At 34.5% G+C, this 14,287-nt stretch overlaps 2 long non-coding RNA genes across 3 annotated transcripts; one reads left to right on the top strand and one right to left on the bottom strand.

Moving 5' to 3' along the window:
- Positions 1 to 3,122: 3,122 nt before the first annotated feature.
- LOC105776816 (uncharacterized) lies at positions 3,123 to 4,628 on the bottom strand. Its single transcript, XR_001128101.2, has 2 exons — positions 4,497 to 4,628; positions 3,123 to 4,174 (listed from the first exon to the last, which is right to left on the bottom strand). It is a non-coding gene; the product is annotated as an uncharacterized LOC105776816 (long non-coding RNA).
- Positions 4,629 to 9,987: 5,359 nt separating this feature from the next.
- LOC105776806 (uncharacterized) lies at positions 9,988 to 13,808 on the top strand. Of its 2 annotated transcripts, XR_008195746.1 has the most exons (7): positions 9,988 to 10,175; positions 10,317 to 10,639; positions 11,103 to 11,192; positions 11,424 to 11,685; positions 11,827 to 12,049; positions 12,334 to 12,456; positions 13,287 to 13,808. It is a non-coding gene; the product is annotated as an uncharacterized LOC105776806 (long non-coding RNA). The 2 variants fall into 2 exon arrangements; XR_008195747.1 differs by lacking the exon at positions 11,103 to 11,192 and having other exon boundaries at positions 9,989 to 10,175.
- Positions 13,809 to 14,287: the final 479 nt, after the last annotated feature.

Raw genomic sequence — 14,287 nt, 5'->3', positions numbered from 1 at the left:
AAGGATTAACTTTTCATCGACTAATAGTTATTTTGTTCTAAAGGAAAATGATCCATGTTGAGTTTAAATCAATAACTCAAGATCAAAAACAAAAATTTGTGTTTGAAAGATGAAAAACAAAAGCAAAATACGAATGTTGGATGATGAAGAAAAGATCAACTTCATTACTTGAATAAGCAAAAATGCCATATACATAAGTAGTTCAATTACATTGGTAAAAAAACAAAACTTGCTTGTGCAAGTATCCAAGCTATTAAATCAGCTTAAAGACAACCTAAATGACTACTAAATCAGCTAAATACATGATTAATCCTTAGCTGAACAAACAAAAAAGGATTACAACTAAACTAGCAAAAGTCAACTATTACAAAAGCTCTATAACCGAATTACACCATGGACATTTGCATGCTGATGCTGTGTTGCTGGGTCACTTGCATGCTGTTGTTGTGTTGCCACCTTTCAACACTCCTCCTTGGCTACAAAGCAGCATACTCCAATTTCCTTCTTCAAATACTCGAATCTTGTAGCAGCTAGTGGCTTGGTCAGAATGTCTGCAAGCTGAACCGAGCAACAATAAATTAAGTTGACTTCCTTTGACAATTCTGCTTCCCTTACAAAATGATACTTAATCTTGAAATGCTTGGTCTTGCCATGAAAAAAAGGATTCTTGGCAATAACAACTACTGATTGATTATCCACTTTGATCTCTGTTTCTTCCTCATGATCAGAATTCAAGTCACACAAAAGCTTCCTAAGCCAAATGGCTTGATTAACAGTAGTAGCAGCTGCAATATACTCTACCTCTATAGTGGATTAAGCTACTGTCTGTTGTTTCTTAGAGCTCCAACAAAAAACTCCTAAACCTAGAGTGAAGAAGTAGCCCGATGTGCTCTTCATATCATCAGCTGAGCCAGCCCAGTCACTGTCTGAATTGTCAACCAACTTCAGCTCCTTAGCTCTCTCAAACTTCACTCCATAGTTTAAGGTCCCTTTGACATAACTCAAGACTATTTTAGCAGCTTTAAAATAAGCTACATTGAAGCAATGCATGAACCTCGATATAAGGCTAACTGTATACATGATGTCTGACCTTGTTGTTGTCAGGTAAAGTAGGCAACCAACCAGACTTCTGTAGCTTTTCTCATCCACACGATCATGATCATTGTTGCTTGAGAGTTTTTCTCCTAGAACCATAAGAGTGCTAGCAGGCTTGCAATTTGTCATGTAGAACTTGCTTAGAACCTTCAGTGCAAAATCTTGCTGGCTTATAAAAATACCATGCTCACTCTGATTCACTTTCATACCAAGGAAGTAGGATATCAAGCCTAAATCAGTCGTCTCGAAAACATCTTGCACCCACTTCTTGAATTCTTCAATCAACTTACCCCTACAACCAGTAACCAGCAGATCATCTACAAACAAAGACACAATCAGAAATGTTTCTTTCTCAGCCTTCTTCACATAGAGTGTAGGCTCACTAAAGCTCTTCTCGAACCCCAGCCTTGACAAGTAGGCATCAATTCTGTCATACCAGCCCTTGGAGCCTATTTTAGACCATACAAAGCCTTCTTCAGCTTGTAGACCTTGTGTTCTTCACCAAGAACCTTGAATCCATCAGGTTGCTCAACAAAAATCTCTTCCTTGAGAAATCCATTTAGAAAAGCTGATTTAACATCCAGCTGGTGCACTTTCCACTACTTTTGAGCAACTAAGGCAAACAACAGCGTTATGGTATCTAACATTACAACTGGTGCAAAGGTTTCAGAGTAATTGATGCCATGCTGCTGACTGTATCCCTTTACAACCAGCTTAGCTTTGTGCTTATTCAGGGACCCATCTGTATTGTTCTTGGTCCTGAACACTCATTTTACACCAATAACTTTCTTATTTGCTGGCCTATCAACTAGCTCTCAAGTGTCATTTTTGTGGATCATCTTCATTTCAGTTTCTATTGCTTCTTTCTAGCAGCGCTCCTTTGCAGCCTCATCAAAGTAGGAAAGGCTCGACAATGGTCATACCACATCTTTCATAGATGTTCATTAAGGTTCTAGTGCCTCTAACAGGTGCATCATCATAATCATCCTCAGCATCAGCTTCAATCTCAGTATGCTGTAAGTTAAGATCATGCTGGTCTTGCTCAGACAAGCTTGCATCTGTTCCATCCCATTTCCAACATCTCCCTTCATTGAATTTCACATCTCTGCTCACAACGATCCTCTTAGTGGATAGATCGAATACCATATACCCTTTCTTCACACTGCTGTAGCCAACAAAGACTACGAGCATGGACTTTTTCTCTAGCTTAGTTCTCTTCTCAGCTGGCACCAGTGTATAGCATATGCAACCAAACACTTCTAAGTATGAGACAGTTGGCTTGTGTCCAAACCAAGCTTCAAATGGTGTTTTGCCTTTGACTGTTTAGCAGATACACAAAGGTATTTACTGCCTCAGCCCAAAAAATGTTAGGCATTTTGCATTCAAATAACAGGTACTTGGCCATATCGAGAACAGTCCTGTTCTTTCTTTCACAAACAACATTCTGCTGTGGTGTGTAGATTATGGTTAATTGGTGTTGAATTCCAGCTTTATCACAGACCTTCTAGAACTTTTGAGACACATACTCAGTCCCATTATCTGACCTCAAAATCTTCAACTTGCAACTGGTTCGATTCTCAGCCAATGCCTTAAACTTGCAGAAGAAGTCAGCCACTTTTGACTTTTGTTTTAGAAAGCTCACCTAACAAAATCTAGTGCAATCATCAATGAACAATGTAAAATACATGTTTCCATTCAAGGAGGAAGTCTTCATGGGTCCACAAAATGTCAGTATGAACCAGTTGGAGTCTCACTTGAGCTCTCCAGGTTTTATTAACAGTAAAAGGTAGCCTGGTCTGCTTGCCAAGTTGACAGACTTCACAAACATCATTCCTAGGCTCGATCTTGGACATGTCTTCAACTAGATTCATCTTGTGCAGTAAGCCAAGTGACTTATAGTTCACATGCCCCAGCCTCTTACGCCACAAACATGATTCGCCACAAACATGATTCATCAATTAGAGCTGTATATGCCTTTGCTTCTAACTGATTCACATCCAAAATAAAGGATCTATCATGCACAACTATTGTCATCAACACTTGATCAAAAAAATCTTTGATCACACAAGTCTTTCCTTCAAAAATAATAGAGTAACCCAACACTAAGCAAATTCTGATCAATGTCAGATACAAAAAGAACTTCTGAGACGGTTTTGTTACCTGACTGAGTACAAATCACAGCATTACCTTTGCCTTTGGCCTCGATGAACTCACCATTCCCAATTTTAACTTTAGACACAAAGCTGGTGTCTAGCTCCTTAAACATGCCTTCATCTGAAGCTATGTGATGAGTGCAGCCACTGTCAATAAACTAATTTTTCCTGACTTTGCTCGAACTTGCAAAGCAAGAGACAGTAAAGACATGCTCCTCCTAAGATTGCCTATCTTCAGCAGCTTGAGCTTGATTCTACTACTGTGGTTGTGTTTTTGCCTTGTTCTTGCAAACCTTTTCAATGTGGCCTAGTTGCTTGCAACTTTTACACTGAATGTCAAGCCTGTACCAATAATATTTTTCTAAGTGAGTGGTCTTTTTGCAATAAGTGTATGGTGGAAACTTCTTTTTAGCAGCATCTTTCTTCCCTTTTTCTTTCTTTTCTGTCCAAGGCTTCTTGCCTTTGTAGCTTGAGCTCGAGCTTGAGCTTTCCCTACTCCTGGCCTGAAAAGCTTATTCAGAATGCTCCTATATTCTGTTTACTCTTCTCTGCTCTTGTGCATAGAGAGTGTAAGGCCCAATTTTTGCCCGGCCCGTAATAAATAAACCAAATTAAAAAATTAAAGTCCAAAAAAAATAATAATACAGTCCAACTTTTTTACATTAGCAGGCCTAAACCTAAGTAGGCCCAATTTCCCCCAAGCCCAATCACAAAGTGGCCCAACTGGCCTGAACCAAATGCCAGAAACCCTAGCATCAGCCCCCAACTAGCGCCGCAACCACCAGGCCTTCTCTTTGCGCGTGTTGCGCCTGCGCGCGTGTAGCTGCTCCTGCCCTAGCCTCTGTCACCTTCGCACGAGCATACCTCTCCCACGTATGTGCCACGCCCGCGCCTCCGTACCTCCACGTCGACTACTGCCCTTGTACCTGCAAAATACACCCGAAAACGCACAGAGAAGGATAGCAAAATAGGGGCAACAGTGGGGATTTCGGGGGAAAATTTTTCTTTTCTTTTTCTTTTATTTTACTTTGTAAAAAACGGGCCATAAAAAAAGGCCACACAAAAAATGCTAAAGAGATAGAGAGAAAGACAAAAAAAAACACAGTGTAAAAAAAAATTCAAAGAGAAATCGAAAGAAAGTTTGGAAAAGGTGATCTTTTTAGTGATATTCTGGCATTATTTTAGTTTTTTACGTTTTCTATTATTGTAAAAAGGGGCGTGAAAGAGAAAAGAAGAGGGGATACTTACCTCGGAGGTGGGAACACTGCATCTCGGCTCACTCCGCCGCAATCGGAGTCTGGGCCGGGGTGGGGTGCTGAAGCGGCGCGCCGTTTGGGGTAGAGGTTTAGTTTCTTAGGTTTTATTTTCTTCCTTTTTATTCTTTTCTGCTTAGGTTAAATAGCTTTTAAGGTTAGTTAAACAGAGAATCATGAAACGACACCATTTGGGCGGATTAAATGGCCCTGAAACGGTGCCGTTTAGGCCGTGACCCGATGACCCGACCCAGGCGGCCAGATCCGCGTGTTTTGGTGTAGGGAGGGATATTTGCGCGGCCAACCCCTTTCCTTTTTCAATATTTTCAAATCAAGCATTTTCTTTCTTTCCGATTTGGCCTTATATTTTGTTTTTGTTTCATTCTGGTCCAACGCGCAACGCTGTGTTTTGGAGGGTGGGGAATATTCCCCTTTCGGTCCCCCATGTCGTTCGTGTTTTGCGATTTGGGCCCATTTCTTTTATTTGTTTTAAATTTTACCCTGCTTTATAGTTTTTTTTATCAATTTTGTCCTCTGCTATATTATATTATTATTATTACCGAATGTCATTGAATTTATTATCCTGTTGGTTGCTATTATTGTTATTATGATTATCTTAGTATACATAATTATTCATTTTCATATACATGCGCATATATTATTTTATCTTATCATACATTTTTTATTTTGTTCTAATATGTTACCATGTATTGTAGGTTAATCATTATGTACCTATCTTTATATACGTTTTAAAATATATTCACATACCTTACGTTTTATTTTAAAAAATAGCAACGCTCTTATAATATGTATATATAATTTATATCAAATATGTTTATTTTGCATATGAACGTATTACCGATTTTATTATTGTGTTTCCTACTTATACTTAAAACATACAAAATATATTCAAAAGAATTCCTCAATGTGTTTCACTTTTTATTTTATATATTATATGTCATTCTCTTTTATAAATATTGTTTATTTAAATTAACAAATATATGTTTTTTAAATTGTGATTTTTTTATGATTTATGCTGGTATTATTACTCCATTTGACAAATATTTTCTTTTTTAAAAATATCATTGTGATTTATTTCAAACTCTTATATATCTATTTTCAATTTATTTGAGTTATAATCCTTTTTTTATACGTCTTAAATTATTTAAAATGTATACATTCTCATATGCATTTATTTAATGTTTCGATAAACTTTAGACTCTTTGGTTTTTAATGTTGGCATAATATATGATTGTTCATGGGTATTGTATTGTTGTTCATATTTGTTAATTAGTCACAAACCATTAGATTGCATTTAGTTTACAAATGATTACTTAATATTGAATATTGTTCCAACGGGTTTCTTCCATTAAGTTTTGCGTTTATTAGGGTTTAAGCTTCGAAATCCCATTTAGATGTTATACTACTCGACATTCATAATTCACGAGAGAATTGTGCCCTAACTTACTGGGTTTCAATTTTTCTTATGAATCCGGGTAATTAAGCATCTATTGGGTAATAAAAAAAACTCATGGTTTCTACAATAAAATTCTTAGGATTTCAAAATGTTGGATCCTAACTTACTGAATACGACATTTTGTTATCTCAACTTTAAAGTAAAGGCAATGTTTGGCGTTTAGGAGTTTCGGGAAAATTGATCCCTAGCTTATTGGGTTCGGATTTCCTGATCGACTTAAATAATCAGATATCCTTCTTCGAACGCATAATTTTCTTTAAAAAAAGGGGGTACACATTTAATTCCAAAAAAAGAATTGTTACACTCTAACTTACTGAGTGTAACAATTTACTTCTTTAAAATAAATGAGCTTTACCTTCCAATTCATTTTATTCAAAATAAAAGGATCGTATTTTAAACTCTTTTCAAAATTTCGACATTAAGACATTAAACAATCGATTCAGTACCAATCTTGGGCGTTACGAGGGTGCTAACCCTTCCTCGTGCGTAACCGACTCCCGAACCTGTTTTTCTCAAAATTCGCAGACTTAAAATTTATTTTAATGGTGACCCGGTCACACCTTAATAAAAGATCGGTGGCGACTCCGTTTTCATTTTAAAAGTTGATCCCCGTTTTTTTTAAAACTAAAAAAAATGGTTTCGATAGAGAGCATTTATCAGCTCTATTAAGGGTATAGCTGATAGGTCCCTTGAGTCTTCTAAAGAAGAGATTTTTGACTCATACTTCTCTGGTAGAGTGGTAATGACCTTTTCAACTATCCTCTTGTCACTAAAATCATCTCCAAGCAGTCTTATGTTGTTGAATGTGGCCATAATCCTGTCAGCATACTGCTTGATGGTCTTAGACTCCTTCATCCTCAGATTCTCGAAGTCCCTTCTCAAGTTGATCAGTTATTACTGCCTGGTCTTGTCTGACCCCTGAAACTCTTTCCTGAGTCTGTCTCAGGCCTGCTTTGGAGTGTCACAAGCCATTATTCTTGTGAAGATCACATCTGAAACTCTATTTTGAAGGCATGACATAGCCTTATACTTTTTGGCACAATCCTCATCGTGCTGACTGATTTGAGCTATAGTTGGATTAGCTCTCAGAGGTGGTGGCTCTGTGTTAGTTAGAACAACACTCCGCAGATCATGAGTCTGTAGATATGCCTTTATTTTCACAGCCCAAATGTTGTAGTTTTCACCATCAAAGACAGGTGACGGTGGTGAAAAACCCATCCTTTTGCAGCAACTAAACAAGCCAACAAAGATAGCTTCTGTTTATTTTCTTTCAATCATGAATCATTCAAAGAATCAACACAAACCAACACACAGCAAAGGCCCTCAAAGATGACAGGCTCTTGATACCATTTGTTGAGTTTAAACCAATAACTAAAGATCAAAACAAAAATTTGTGTTTGAAAGATGAAAAACAGAAGCAAAATTCGAATGTTTGATGATGAAGAAAAGATCAACTTCATTACTTGAATAAGCAAAAATGCAATATACATAAGTAGTTCAATTACATTGGTAAAAAACAAAACTTGCTTGTGCAAGTATCCAAGCTGTTAAATCAGCTTAAAGGCAACCTAAATGACAACTAAATCAACTAAGTACATGATTAATCCTTACCTGAACAAACAAAAAAGGATTACAACCAAACTAGCAAAAGTCAACTATTACAAAAGCTCTACAACCGAATTACACCATGGACATTTGCATGCTGCTGCTGTGTTGCTGGGTCACTTGCATGCTGTTGTTGTGTTGCCACATTTCAACAATCCAATATGTATCATTATTATAATGGGATCCATATATTTGACCATTTTACTTATTAGGCCGTAGACTCCAATTGATTGAATTTTCAAAGCAAGATGTACTTTTTGTTTTTTATGGTAAGGAAGATTCACATATATACTACACCAAAACAGGCTTTTAGCGGCACTTTTAGGGGCGTTTGGACAAAAACGCCGGTAAAAATCGAGCATTAGCAGCGTTCTTCGAAAAAATACCGTAAAAAACCTAAGCCCAATGGTATCGTTTTCTGACCTTTTAGGGCTTTAGCGGCATTTCTGAGAAAGCGCCGCTAATGCTCAGGGCTTTAACGGCGTTTTTGGAAAGGCGCTGCTAATGCTCGGGGCTTTAGCAGCATTTTTGTAAAAGCGCCGCTAATGCTCGGGGATTTAGCGGCGTTTTTTGAAAAGCACTGCTAATGCTTGGGGATTTAGTGGCATTTTTAGAAAAGCGCCGCTAATGCTCGAGGATTCAGCGGCGTTTTTGGAAAAGCGCCACTAATGCTCGAGGATTCAGCGGCGTTTTTGGAAAAGCGCCGCTAATGCTCGGGGCTTTAGAGGCGTTTTTGGAAAAGTGCCGCTAATGCTCTGGGCTTTAGCGGCGTTTTTAGAAAAGCGCCGCTAATTCTCTGGGATTTAGCGTCGTTTTTGTAAAAGCGCCGCAAAAAATATTTTATCTTAATTGGTTTATTATTTATATTAATTAAATAAAATTCAATTTATTTCTAATTGAATATTTAAAATCTTCAAAAAAAATAATGACACGTAGAAATAATTTGAAATAAAACACATGGAAAAATTAAAATACTATTATTTAAAATAATTTTAAAGTTTTTGGTACATGATTACTGATTGTTTTTAATTTATATATTAAAAATTTCTTATATAATTGTGAAAGAGATAGTATTAATTTTAAAATATTAAATTAATTATCACTATAGTTTAGGATTTTTAGTTTAGGGTATATGATTAATTTAAGATTCAAGGCGGTTTAGGAGTTACTATTTTAAGGTTAATTTAAGGAGTATATATGGATTTAGGGATTATAGTTTAAGGGTTGATATTTAATGTTTAAGGGTTAGGGTTAAGAGTTAAGGATTTAGAGTTTAAGGATTCAAGGGTCAAGTTACGCTTTTGGGTTTAGATTAATTATTTTTTAATTTATGTTTTAAATATGTTCTTATATAATTATAAAAGAGATAATAATAAATTTGTTTAGGATTTTTGGTTTAGGGTATATGATTAATTTAAGATTTAAAGCCGGTTTAGGAGTTACTATTTTAAGGTTTAAGGGGTATGAATTTAAGGATTATGGATTTGAGATTATGGTTTAAGGGTTGGGATTTAAGGTTTAGGGTTTAGGAGTTACAGGTTAGATGATTGGGGTTAAGAGTTAGGGATTTAGGATTTAGGGATTTAGGGGTCGAGTCAGGGTTTTGAGTTTAGATTAATTAGTTTTTTAAATTTACATTTTAAATATGTTCTTATATAATTGTAAATTTACAATTAATTTTAATATATTAAAATTATGATTATAGTTTAAATTATTTAAGAGATAATAGATAAACTTTATATATATTAAATGGTTTAGGATTTAAGGTTTACTTGAGATTTGTTAAATGATGAAATTTTATACAATCAATTAATGCTTTTATATTTAAAAATATTTAATCTAAACCATTTGATATATTTAAATAATAGATTTTAAAAAAATTGATAAATAATTAAAAAAAAATGATTGATATGGATAGATAACAAATAAAAATAAAATACAAAAACTAAAATCATTCAACATCGAACATCATGGATAATTCTAATAAAATGAAGATTAGATCGAAAAGAATAATATAAAATCATGATTAACATCTCAATCTTTAACAAAAATTTGATATGTGAGAGATTGATTGCTTATATTGGATAATTCTAACTTAATAATTAATTACAACCATTTAATCATTTGTTTTCATATTAAAATATACAATATTTATTTTGAGAGTACTTAATTTTTAATAAAAATCCAGTTTATAAAAAATAGTTATAAAAATATTTTATAAAATCATATAACTAATAATTTTTAGCAGATAAAATAAAAAAATTTTAACAGAGCAAAACGACGTCGTATTAATCAAAATGAAATAATTTTTACAAAAGCTAAGCAATTGCGATATTTTTATAAAAAACGCTATAAAAAAACATTTTAATTTTAAAAAATGGCACCGTTTTATCCCTAAATTTCCCTCTGGAACCCTAATTTTCCCCTTAAAAATAATCACCTCAGCAAACTATTACTCCCTCAGCTCTGCGCGAAACCCTAAACCAATGCCTCCCAAATCAGCTAAATCCAAGGTCCCTCCTTCCTTTCTCATTTTCATCTGATCCAAACAAGAAACAACGAACACGCCTTCAACCTTCTTCTTCAAACCAGGTCCCCCTCTCTCTCTTGCTCTCTCTTTGCTTTTTTGCCTGCTTTTTTTTTGTTTTTTCTTAGAAAAAAATTGTTTGCGTTTATTTGCATTTTTCACTTTCTCTTCTGCATTTCAGTTACGTTTTCTGTTCGTTTACTCAGAAAATGATACCACTTTTTTCAACGAGGCAAGTGGGTGTTCCGGATCCATCATCGAAGCTGGAAATACATATTTCCAGGATTTTAGGCAGTTTGGGGGTGGGAGTTGTTTTGAAGCTTTTGCTGGGACTTACAAATTATCGTGCTTTCAAAATGTTGCTTTAGCCCCTATCCATGGTGGCCGACCAAGATTTCGCACATCACTAGGAAAATGCAAAGCAAATTGTCCCTCCCTCTTTTTACAAAGAAATTGAAGCTTGGAAAGACATTGAAACTGACAGTGAACAGTGTAGCTTTCAATCTTGAAGAAAGAATGATGGTGAAAGGTAGTTTATTTCTGGATTCCTCCTCTACTTTAGTTAATTTGTTTTAGATTAGGTAGTCTCTTTATTTTTATTTGATACAAAAGTGAAGAATCTAGTTTGATCGGAAGATATTGTTAATCTTGTCATCATAAACCCACGATTTATATATACAAAATTAGTAAAAATTAACACTTCAATTTTGTAAAATATGAAAAATCAAATTTTAATAAAATTAAAAAATATATATATAAAAAAAAACTAGCTTTAACAAATAGAGCATTTGGAAAAGGACAAAAGAAAATGTGTAGCTGTTGGAAGTTTAGAGCGATAAGGTGGCCTTTTCCACTGCATGTATTAGATATGCTGAAAGATACTGTTAGCTCATTTTCCCTTTAGAATTCATAAAGTAATACAATGAAGAGTTATGTTTTGCCCCCCCCACGACTTACAAACTTTGGACTATAACCACAAACTTTTTCTACAGGACTGACTGACTCATCCAACACTTTTAGTCATCAGACCCATTCCATTACACTTTGACTCCCTGACCTCAGAGCTTTCTTTGAAAGATACGGTACATGTTATTATTCTATCTATATTAACTTTGGAAATTTGGGATATATTGGAATCTGCCTTATCTTTGTTTTGTTGTATATTTTGTCAACCATATACCTATCAGGCTGACATGTTTTAAGTGAAATTATGTATGGCTCAAGTGTCATTATCTATTCAGGTTTCTAAAATAGCGGCTCTTGATAAACTATGGGGTTAATTAGTTGTTTTTCTAATACAATTTCTTGTGCAGAAAGTATTTGGCATCGTTTGAAGCAAATGGGGTTTCAGTCACTGTGCATGAATGCAGTTTGCTAAAAAGCTTTTCCACTTCATTGACAATAGCAAACCTGTATGCAGTTATATGTCCCTGTGAGTACTTCCAGTTCCAGAAAATCCGCGATTCTTTTTCCAGTTTTAGGGAAATATAGCTATCTGTACACGACCAAGATACCAGCCAGTTCCATAGACTCTGCATTCTGCTGCCCTTGTCCACCATGGATATTTGTTGACAGGTGACCTGTAATGGAACCATGAACTTTCTATAAAGCATTTTCATAATTGCTCGACTTTTCTGTGTCACTTGCAATGCAAACTAAAGGTCTACATTATCATCACTGATGGTACTTACCTCTGGAAAATTCTTCTATTCACAGATCATGAAGAACAATATTTCCCATGGAAACATAGAAGAAGTTTAATCAATTTGCAATATGCACAAACAAGAATCGAATATCAAAAAATTCGAACATAGAAGAAGTTTAATCAATTTGCTTGCAAAAACTCTTCAAGGTGTAACTCTTTTCATCTTCTTAATTAATTGTTAATCTTCCCAATGGCCGCCTACCAAAGAAAACGACGTTTTGCCAATCAAACTAGGTATGTGTTTTCTTGGTTTTTTATATATATTCTTTTCTTTTGACAAAGAACTTGAGGTTTAATTAAATTTGACTAAGGACTTGGAGTTGAACTAATTTGATTCTTGTTTTTTATTTTATTTTATTTTATTTTATTGGCAAGAAAGATAAAATATTTTATTTATCAAATAATCTAAATGATTTTGAATTCATGATTATTGGTTTTGTGAGCATATTAGACAAGACAAAATTTATGTTTAATGCATATTATTGAACTGGTTTCATTTGTTATCCTTTTTGCAATAGGAGGAATTGAGGTATCAACTATTTGCAGTTGTGAAACATTCCGGAGTCAGACCTACTTCTGGACACTATGTTTGCTACATTCGATCCTCTCCTAATATGTGGCATAAGATGAATGATTCAAGGGTAAGCGTTGATGAATTTGTTCACATTTTAATGTGCATTCTGGTTTTTAAATGTATATAGTCATAGGCAGGTTCAACTAGTCAGTCTGTTTTTCATATGTATTATTCATTTTAGTTTTGATTCTAAATTTTTATTTTTACTTTAATATTTCGGACAACTTGAGTTCTAACTTTTGGATTTTAATTGTGTTATTAATTTATTATTTTAAATTCTAAAACTAAATTCATTAATTTTTATATTTAGTTTTAAAGTTAAATTTTCATAGAAAATTTAATTTAAATAATATTTTTATTTATCCTTAAAAGTATATTTAAAGTTCAAATTTAAAAAATAAAACGTAATATAATATTTATAATAAAATAAATATTATTTGATTAAAATAACTTTTTTTAAATGTTATGTTTTTAGCGACGTTTTTGCGAGAAGCGCTGCTAAAGGTCTATTCTATAGCGGCGTTTGTTATAAAAGTGCCGCTAAAGGTCATGATCTATAGCGGTGTTTGTGATAAAAGTGCCGCTAAAGGTCTAGAAAAACGCAGCTAAAAGTCTATTTTGCTGTAGTGATAGATTACTTATATAACAAGTATTTTTTGTGTCAGTTTCGCCATCAATTTTTTTATTGCTCAATGACTGGTCAGTGTTGAAGTATTTTAATGGTTTAGTTTTAATTAGTTGACTCATTCTTTTTGTGGTTTTATAGTCAGGAGGTATTAATGTAGAAATTATAAGATGAAGAGAATAGAGTTAATCTCCTTAGTAATGCCTTGCCTGAATTAAATTAAACAAACGTCCTTTGTTATATAAATCTCATTTCTCTGCCTCTCACACTAGAGGTTCACGATGGCAACACCAAAACTTGAATTATTTTGGCTCCTCCTGCAACTCCTGTGTGACAGCCACCTTCGATTCGCTCTTCAGCTTCGAATATGGGACATCACATTAAGTTGTCAAAGCGGTTCATGAAGGCAACACCAAAACTTGCATTATTTTGGCTCCTCCTGCAACTCTTGTATGACAGCCACTTTCGACCCAATTGTCAGATCCGAATGTAGGACATTATGTTACGTTGCCAAAGCAACTACAATTGTGACTATCACTTAACAAAAATCATCCAAGGAAATTTAGGTTCGAAAATGTATTCAATGCAAACTTAGGGATACCTGACTCATGCTTCCTATTAGAGTCCACACTTTAGCTAGCTACATATCATAACGAACTATAGATAGCTGATAAGCTAGCTAGCGAGCCTCATTTGGCTTACGAGCCTTTGGCAAGTCAATTAGCGAACCACTAGTTGATTTGTGAACCTCAAATCAGTGGACCTCAGCACCACACATTGGTGATTGATCTTTATTGCTGCAACTTCAATTGGGGAATGTCGCGAAATTGGACCTGTTAACCCAACACAACATCCCAAATAATTATCTTACATAAGCACACTCATGCGAACTTCCCTAATTATCTGATAACCAACGAAAAAAACTTAACTTTATAAGCTGTACAGACCAAGTTACTAAACATGTCAAAATGCAAGTTCAATACCAAGTAACAAATTCTCTATGTACATGCCATAAAACCCAAATTCATAAATGCATACAAAAGAGGTAACAAGTTGAATCTCGAGTTGAGTTGTTTAGTTAGATGCTTGACCTAAGAATCTAGGTCTATACACATTCAAGACCTGCGCACGGAGACAAACATGACCGACATTGAGTATTGAATACTCAATGGTGTTAATATAATTCAAATACAACATATTAAGATTAGACTAAAGCAATTATATAGAAACAACAACAAATTCATTCACTTATACTAGAGATTGAACTTGGAAT

The sequence above is a fragment of the Gossypium raimondii genome, chromosome 1, assembly GCF_025698545.1.
Source record: "Gossypium raimondii isolate GPD5lz chromosome 1, ASM2569854v1, whole genome shotgun sequence".
Lineage (NCBI taxonomy): Eukaryota > Viridiplantae > Streptophyta > Magnoliopsida > Malvales > Malvaceae > Gossypium > Gossypium raimondii.
Note: the sequence above shows the minus strand (reverse complement) of the source record. Positions and strands in the feature narration are given on the sequence as shown.